Raw genomic sequence first — 9,725 nt, 5'->3', positions numbered from 1 at the left:
GCTACTTTTCTGCCATTTGCACGTGGGTACAAGGTGCAGGTGGTACCCTTTGCTTGCACTGTGCTACTTACCCGTGTAAGGGTCCCTCGTGGGACTTGTGCACTGCTGAGCTGACGCACCTCGGAAGCAGATGCTGCAGCTGTTTATCAGTGCTGAGCAATGCTATGGCACAGCCTAGGATGGGAAGCTTTGCTAATTGGACTTTTTGGCACATCTCTCTTGGCCCACGTGGTGCCCAGAAGATTAACTTCTTATCAGACTTCACCACTGGGGTTTTCACTCAAGTTCTAATTATGCCATCCACAGAGAAAGACCAGACAGATGCCTGAAGGCAACTGAGTTCTGGGAGCATAGCTCAAAATCACTTAAATCCTACCACCTTTGTGCAAGATGCAGTTTGCTCTGCCTATCAGTCTTTCTTATGGATTATTTTTGTAAAGAAAAAGCAAACCTGTTCTAATTAACTTTGGATGGATTGTTTCACAAAAGGATAAAACCAATTAGCATTTCCTACTTACCTTGTGAAGCCCTTGTGTGGTGTTGCTAAATGTTATATTTCTGAAACCAGCTGGCAGGAAGATGAGTAAATCCAAAACAATGAGCAAATATTGTACATAATTAAGTAATTTGAGTGTTACACTTATTTATCAAGAAATACATATATTTTAACATTTAAGACTTCGCCTCCAGTACGAGGCACCCTAATATTTGCTTTTTGGGGATCTGTGGCAGTGTCTGTAGCTAGATCAGGACCTCGTTGCCAGCTAGAACCTTACAAGTTTCTGTCAGTCAGTCCTTAAGAGTCATCTGTCTTCATAAATGAAACAGAGTAAGGATAGAAATATTTTTATCTCCATTTTATTAACAGGATATGAAGGTACAGAAAAGAGAACTACTTTATTTGGTGTCTGAGGAAGCCAGGCCCTGAAGCCAGCTCTGCGGACCTTAAATGTGTAACTTACCCCCAAAGCTGTCCTTCCACTTTGGCCAGTGTCTGCCTTCTGTTCTTCTGGACCCTACTACCACGTCTGTATGAGATCCTCCTTAGTAGTGGAGTATCTAGAACTATTAATGCTGACACCACAAATTGAAATCTCTCCCCAGGTAGGAAAGGCATGTTTCCTGGCTCAAGTCGAACCTCTGCTGACATGTTTTTTTCACTTTTTTTTGTTTTTCATAACTACTGCTCTAGTCTTCCTGTTAAATTCCCTTTGGATTTGCCCTATTCAGTAGGAAGTTCATAATCTTTATTCTCTTTTCTTGTTCTCTATTTCTCTTACAGTTCCTGGTATTGCACTCTCCTTGCTCCTTAGCGATCTGGTCGCATCAACTTCTTTTACATGCCCTTTATGCCTTAAATGCAGTTTCCATATGCTTCGTTTATTTATTGACATGAATGACATTCCTGTCTCCTCCCTATTGTTTCCTCCCTTTTGTTGTTTTGCCATTCTACTGTAATTTGTTTTAGACTTGCCTCTCACATCCCCTTTGTACAAGGGCAACGTGCTACTGCTAAGAAAGCTGAGCAGAAGAGGTAGTTCTTACTCAGATGGCTCCAGGGGCAAAGCAATTACACACTGTGGTACAGCTCTCTCAGCGAGACTAAGCCTAGCCGTATGTAAACTAAGGTTAAAGCCTCAATCATCTAGGCTGTATGGTAATTGATGGTGTAACTCTTACTGAACTCAAATTCAAATGCACACAGCGGAGTTCTACTAGGCTGGCTTGAAACCTTGTGGGTATGATGGTGCAGTTATCATCATGTACCTGTGACGTGCAGAGGAGAATCTGGTAAGAGACATCCATTACAGTGAGCAGATTTTTCTTAGTTCAATAATGAAATCATTTGCAGGGCTAGTATTAAGGTATTGATAATAGTTAAATGCTGTAGAAAAAGGGAAAGCCAGTGAATGTCACTGGCTTTAATAGCTTGCTTACCTGTGATTTCATCTGTATTTTGTTCTCTGCACCTATGCCAGAATCCTGTATCAAGCAGCAGATATATACAGAACATAGATATACAGAAGCAGCAAGCACTTTTTTCACCCAGCACATAATAAAACTGCAGAACTTATTGGCACATGATGTTGTGGTGGCCAAAAGTGTAAGGTATTCGGAAAAGGAGTGAGCAAATTTATGCAAAGAAGGTCCACCAGGCAGATCCAACGTCTGGCACAGAAAATCAGTAACCCACATATTGCTGGGCAGCAGGGAGATATTTTAGTGGAAATACCACAACGTATATGCTTGCCCTGTTCTGGTTTTTCCTAGATTTTTGATAGATGATGTACATGGGGGCTGCACAGACCCTGACCCTATGGAGATGTTCTTATGCTGAGAAACCCAAGGAGGGTGGCTTGGGCTCTACTAGGTTGGTCCTGCATTTCTGGGTTGATCATGCACTACTTACCTGGCAGTATTTCTCTGTCAGAACAGCAAAAAAGAGCTGAAGACAAAACTCTGATTATATATGTATGTGTATGTATATACATTCAAGACTAATGATGTCTGTATATAATGGGCAATCTCACAAAGGGGTAGACTGTACTCAAATTGTATGTGCTTGCAGGTCTTCCAATCATTCTGCAGGGAGCAGGCATGTAATTTAATAAAGGCACTGTTGTCAATCTTCCTTCCTTCCCAACTGGGCTTTTTGTAATGCTTAAATATAATACAAAGGTAATTACTTTGCCTGGCATCTATAACAGAAGACGCATTTCAGGCTTTTAAAGTCAGAGAGAAAACAAAAGTGTAAATCAAAATAATTATTTAAGGAAATATGAATGCGCTGAAAAAGAGGAGAAAAAAAAAGAATGAAAGAAATTAATTTTAAAAACCTGTACTGTCTTCATTCATTGGCTTAGAAATTAGCCCAGTGCTGAATCTTCAGTTGGTGCAATTTCATCACAAAATTATTGGATGCTGTTTCTTTATCAATTGAGTATACGGCCTTTGTCTGTGAGGGCTAATTCTTTTCTAAGCCTCAGCCAATGTGTAGTCCTGGCGTCTCCCACGTTCTTTATGTTTGTGCCATGTGAACTCTTACCATAAATAATTTTTCATTTATTTGCAAAATAATTGACATGGGATTGAAAAGAGCATTTTAACACTCAAAAATTAGTTTAAATGCTTCCATTGTGTTCACAGGTGGTTAACACTTCTGGAGGTAATTGGATTTAGATAGTCTTGTTACATGGAAATTCCACATCTTTTCAGATCCTTATATTACTCATTGGGCATAAAGAATAGCTTAGCCTTCTTTTCTTAGTTTAATTATGACATTATATATGGCAAGGTAAACTTTCAGGATTTATGCCAACATTTTATTCAGTCCAACAACGTTAGCTTCATGTTCCTGTTTATTTCCTCATAATTTGTCTTTATGGAGCAATAGAAATACCCTTTCTTGCCAAATGCCTAGTTTGTATGGATAATTAAATTGACAGTAAAGGGCTAGATTCACCTCTTCATTATTCAAGTCTTACCGAGTTGCAGCATTATTGATTCCAGTAGAATAATGCTGCAATTGCCCAGGAATATGTGGTAAATCAGGCAATGGGTACCCTTGATTTGTTAAGCACTTTTATAATACATTGCTAGTTCATCCCAGCCCTTAGAAACCCCAGTTGTGATCCATGCTCCCGATGTGCCACAAACTGTCTTAGAAGACTGAGTCACATATTGTTGGCAGTGTTTTATTCCTTATTTCCATTCCTGTCTTTGTAGAAGTTGTTTCTTTTTTCTCTGTTGAGTTTGATGAAAGCCAAACAGGGCCACTTCTCAGTAGGCAAAATGCCACTAAAGCTAATGGACTATTCAGAGCATTTCTTTGCTATGTAAATGTAAAATAAGGTTCATGATATGTAACGCACAAATTTCTGTGTCCTTTCACTCTTCTCCATGCATGAAGACTGAGTCTAGGAATTAACTTCAGATAAGTTTCCCCAATTTTTCTGTTCTAATTTCCTCTGGACTTTCTAGAAAATTATACCTGTTAATGGACAGTACCCAAGGAAACTAATTTCAAATGGATAAACATTTCTATGTCAGTCCAAATGAATTTTGCATAAGGGCTGAATCACTTAGGTTTCAAAGGGTTTAGGGGATTAAAATGTTGTGTGTCATGGGCAGAGGAAACAGAGAGCTTGAATGCCACGGCTTAGAGCTGAGTGCTATTATCTCTCCACAGAGCAGGAGACTGATTAAATGAGATATGCCCAGGTAATGTGAGAGTCATGCTTTAGTGGAAGACAATGTCAAGTCTTTCATAACCTGATCTGTAGAATAATTCCCTCCTGATTGCTATTCTGGTGATCAGTCTCACTCTGAGCACCACACACAACTTAAGCATTTCAGGAAGAAGTTTTTCTACCAGCTCTGAGCACTGGTCCATTGGGAGGTGCCAAAACTTTTTAGGGGAAACACATGCAACCTTCCTTTCCTGGAGTCCAAACCAAAGGGGACATCTGTCTAACTGCATGCACACCAGAAAAAAGTTTGGTCTGCATTTTTGACCTCACTGAGAGCCTAGCAACTGAGGGAATTAAAACAGAGTCCCTGGTGATAATCAGCATGACGCTGTTGCTGGTAAATAGAAGTTTCCTTCAAGAGTGCAAACTTCCATTTTCTCTTCTACTCTGCAGGCAGAGTTGGACTGTGCATTTTGATGTTTCTATCAAAGTTGAAACCATCTCGACAATGTAAAACCTTTGGTGAGATAAAAATTGGAAACGATATAAATATTTTTCTTACCAAGTGCTTTTCATTTCAAAAGTCCAAAGCATTTATGAATCACACCATTTTCATGACTGATATTAAAAGAGTCATTTCAGTGATCCACCTCAGAATCACCGAAATACCACAAATACCCAATATATAGCATTGGGTACATCTATACAGATATAACTTCTACTATTTCCGAAGACCCTCTAAAACCTGATATTTGACTGCCATTTGAGTGCCAAGGTTGGGGTTTTTTTACCATTTTCATGCATTTCTACAGTTGGTAACAAGACACACAATGAAGAAAGAGAAAGCTTTGCTTCGAAGAGAAGCTATCTGAAGGGTATCTGCACATTGATAGGTAACAGAGAAATTGTATCTGTGCCACCATGTGTTAGGGAAAAACAACACCCATTGCAGAATTTGAAGAGGGAAATGGGCAGAAGAAGGTGTTGTGAATTTGCTAGGAAGAAAAACCGAAGAAACACTTAACCAGATGTTTCAAGTAGCATGAAAACTGTTGTTGCGTGCTGAGGAGAATGCTTACGCAGGGTATACATATGTCTGTAAGTACCATTGATTATGGAGATCACAGGGTAGTGAGTATCTCTCTGTATACATAGGCACACACCTGACTTACCGTGCACGCTAAAATGTCTGCCACCAGGTGAAGCAAAACTGAAAGAGAAAAGGTAATATTGTGGTTACAATCCGGAAGTTCTTTGTTTATCTCTCACCGTTGTAAAAATCTTTGTCATGCCAGGCATATCACTTAATATCTCTGTGCCTTGGTTTCCTAGTCATAAATCAAATAAATATAACTACCGTGGTCTTGTAAGGAGAATGCTGTTTATGATACTAAGCTATGACAGCAAGCTCCCATTCAGGGAGAAGGACAGGAGGTATTAAAAAGCTGATCTTCAACTAACTATGCTGGAGAAAACTGTTTTAATAGGTGGATGAGTTACTAGTAAGACTGATTATCTAAAGTTACATAGCTCAAGAATAAAATACAGCAATGCTTTCAGTTTTCAAATAGAAACAGTGTTAAAATTACATTAGCTACTGTGACGAACTGCCAGATTAAAATGTGAATTGCTAAGCAGGTGAGGTGGGTTTGAATACTGAATGTTGTTGATTTTTTTCCCTCTCCTGTTAGGAATTATTTCTAGAATCATTTAAAACTAGTGAAGGAAGGTCTGAGAATTTTTCTATAGTTGTTACTGGTAAGATTGATTACTTCATCTTGTTTTTTCTAATACCATATAGTTCAAACGAATTACCATACAAATACAGTTCTCCATTTATGATGCATTAAATATCAAAATAAAAGAATCATTCCAATTATAATTCTTCCCAAGCCTTGAGACCTTGTGTTAAAAAGCAATATACATAAAAGACGTTGTTGTGCATACAGTCCCACCCAGTTATTAAAAAGTTCCCTTAACTCTTCTTAATAACTTAGCTAGTTCCTCATTGAGATTTGTATCTATTTTAATCAATGAAATGTTAGCCTCATTCAGGCTAAAACACAAAGGTACTATGATTTGATCATACTAGTATGAAACTAGTAGACTATCTGCTTGCATCGCGGTCTCTGCAAACCCGTGGGAAGATCCCCATCCACTGGGCTCAGAATAGCTGTTTCACTTTTCCCTTTGAGAGGAAAGGAGAGAATTTTTCCTCCTCATGCTTGTTCTGGGAGTTCCACATCTGCTTTGGGGACAACTTTATTAGGCTGACACTGAACACTTTTTAAAAGCCCACCATCAGGTGAGAAACCAAGCTCTTCCCTCAAACCCTCTCATCAGACCCATCTTTCAGTCCATCTGACAACACCTACTCTTCAGGTTCATATTTCAAAAGTGAATTCAGAGCTGCAGAGCCGTTTTCAAAAGTAAGCCCTTGGTTTGCACTTTCCTCCCTACAAACTTTTTCCCTGTTTGTTTTGAAATTCACATTAGCAGCCCAGGGAGAGACCCCTTTCAGCATACAGGGCTGCAAGGCTTCAGCACTGAAAAGCTTCAGTACTGCAAAACCTATAGGATTGCTCAAGTTCCTGTCCTGCTGTCAATAGGTAAGTATTTTCCACTTTTCTCTGATCTCTGGCTGCTTCATCAGCCCTTCATGTAGAGGAACTTTGGGATTGCTTTAAGGTACACTAGAGAGCTGGCTTGGCATGCAATGGCCAAGGATTAGGAAGGTGTAAGTGCTCCTTGTGAGCTTCCCAGCCTGAAGCTGACATTCTGGGCCATTACCTTTTGCAAACTGATCACTCTGTTCTCAATCTGTATTCCCTACCTCCTCCTATCCTACAAAGTCAGGAGGAGTTATCTGCTGTGAGTGCTGAAAGACTGGAGGGGAAAAATAATCAGAAAGTGTTTCATTCACTATAATTTTAAAATTATCAGCATACTGATTCGGAAAAGGTATGACTCTCAGTGGCTGGGCAACAAATGGATATGTGAATCACATTTATAACCCAGCTTTTGTTGTAAACACTACAAAGATGCATTAATTAATGATAAAATCAAGGGAAATGTCTGGCAGGATAGATAGACAGAGACGGAGCTAGAGAGATTAGAGAAAATGGTAGGCATTAATAAAATTAGGCTGAACCTGAGGAAAAACAGACTAATATGTCCACTACAGGGGACTAATCGAAAGCAAACCAGCCTTGAAGTAGGAAGAGAGATGAATGCAATGAAAAGCAAGTGTCTGGAAAGCAGAAATGCTGTTTAGTTTTATAATATGATTGGGTAAAAAAAAGCAAAACATATAATTACTCCATTCATGTATTCCGTTCACCAAACTAATCAAAAGATGCTTGTAGAGATATTTAAAAAGATGATGCTATGGATCGTGGATTAAATGGAAGTAGTGTTAAGTTTTCAGTTCCTGTAGCTTTGGATTTCATTGTTTGAAGATTTGCAGATTTGAAAGGAGTGGGGTTGGCAAAGTCATTTAAAGACAAGAAAGTTTTGTCTTATGAAAGAAAGGGAAAAAAAAAAAGAACTTAAAATATTATCAGTGACATGACAACCATCCACAGTTGTTGAATGGGTGTTAACATAAAGCGAAAGGAAATACTGCTTTGAATGATTTAGGTTAAGACACAAAATTTCAGTCTGAATGCTTGGGCTAGAAAATAGAAAATGTCTTAAATAAAAGGGTCAGTTAGGCTCCTGAAGGAAGGGGAGCTTTTCCAGCGAAGCTGCTCATCTGCCTAGAAGTTTTGTCCTGCCAGGTGTTAGCGGCCAGCAGCTGGTCCGGATGAGTGCAAGCCCTTGATGTAAGCAGGAGAGAAAGTTGTTTGAGAGAATGATTTTTACCCTTGGGTCAAGTAAGGGCAAGATGCACTGCTGTAAACTGTAAAAGTAATGGTCCTGAAGGGCCGGTCAGACAGAGAGGAGGTGTTGGAAAATACCAGTATCCCCCAGTCCTTCACTGAGATGCCTCCTGAAGCTGTGATGAGAGGAGGTAGCTGCGTAGAAGCCGGCTGCACGTGTTGGGTACTGTTGGGTATTCCCCCAGTATTGGACCTCCTCGTGCTGTGGAGAGGTAAGTCGTGTGGGAACTCAAACACCCCCTACTCTCTATTAAGCAGTACAAATACCAGTCAAAGTATTTTCACATTCACTGCTCTCATTTGTGCTTTAAAACCTCTTACATGGAGCTTAAATGACAGATACTCCTGTTTCTGCAGTGCTTTCTTCCTAGTCCCTTTCAATAATTCATATTCAAGTACACCTCATTCCTGTGCTCCTTTTCATTGCTCCTTTGATAATTAAACAGGACATGGAAGGTATGTGAGATGCTGAGATATTACTGTGGCTCAAAATACACCTGACGTTTGAGTGAGGTAACTTAATTACCACTTGGTCTCTTACTGCTTGCTTGGGAAATAACCAGGCAGTTGTGTTGCACATAAATGTATGGCAGCAAGCGAGAGAGAAAAGAGAATTTGAAGGCTCATTGTGGCTGTAATATTTCTTCATATATTGAAGTCAGAATTCCTGTAGTTCATTTTAACCATTTCATGTCAAAAAACACAACAAACATGTCTCCATGCACCCCTTTTCTTGTGATAAGCAGAAATTGTCATCAGATTTAGTTGAAGGGTTTTTACCCTCAGTAAAAATTCCTTGATTTAGACGTGGGCTGCAGAAACTTTAAGTCCCTGGTAATTTTACATTAGTGCATACATTTTCTTCACAGACTGTGCCCAGGATGAATTCTGTCTCCAAGATGTCGCTGTTCAGAACTTCCCTTTTTAACAGCGTTGTAAAAGGACTTAAGTAAACGGCAGCACTTGGCATAGATCCATCTCACTTACAAAGGAGACTAATTTGAAATGTATTCATTCCAGACTATTTATTTGGATAGCAGAAAACAAGAGACTTAGAGGGTCATAGAGATCTCAGAAAGGCTGACTCTCTCCTGTTGCTTGTCCTTCTCTACTGGGTATATAGCTGGCTGAAACAGACTGTCTTTCAACTTTAATGACCTCAAATAGATAACTAAACTCAATGGATGAGTCCAGGCTTTGTGCGTGGGTGATGATTTTCCTTCTAGCAATATTTAATCTGCTGAAGGGATTAGAAATAGGAAAAGATTTTGATTAGAATGAAACAACCCAAATTGTCATAAGCTCATAAAGTAATAGACTCAGCAGAAGTATCAGTAAGCTTTCCCTCATATCATTCTTGACGGGCTCCTTCAACTCCGTGGTTCCTAATCATATACCTAATGAGTTTTCATAACCTTCCACACTCTGATTGCTGCTGGGGTTTGTTCGTGCTGCCATTTTGTACTACTACTGCAGTAATTGTCCTTTTCAGAGGAACTTTCACCAGCCTGTTTTCCTCTCAGGAGTCATCTCAGTGTATCAGTCCATGTCGATGGATCCAGGCAGTATAGCGCATCTTTATTCATCAGGTGACAGTGTAGTGTATTATTGCTTGTATTCTCCTCTGAGCCCTGCTGATCACATGCTACTGCAA

The sequence above is a fragment of the Harpia harpyja genome, chromosome 9 (assembly GCF_026419915.1).
Source record: "Harpia harpyja isolate bHarHar1 chromosome 9, bHarHar1 primary haplotype, whole genome shotgun sequence".
Taxonomy (NCBI): Eukaryota; Metazoa; Chordata; class Aves; order Accipitriformes; family Accipitridae; genus Harpia; species Harpia harpyja.
Note: the sequence above shows the minus strand (reverse complement) of the source record.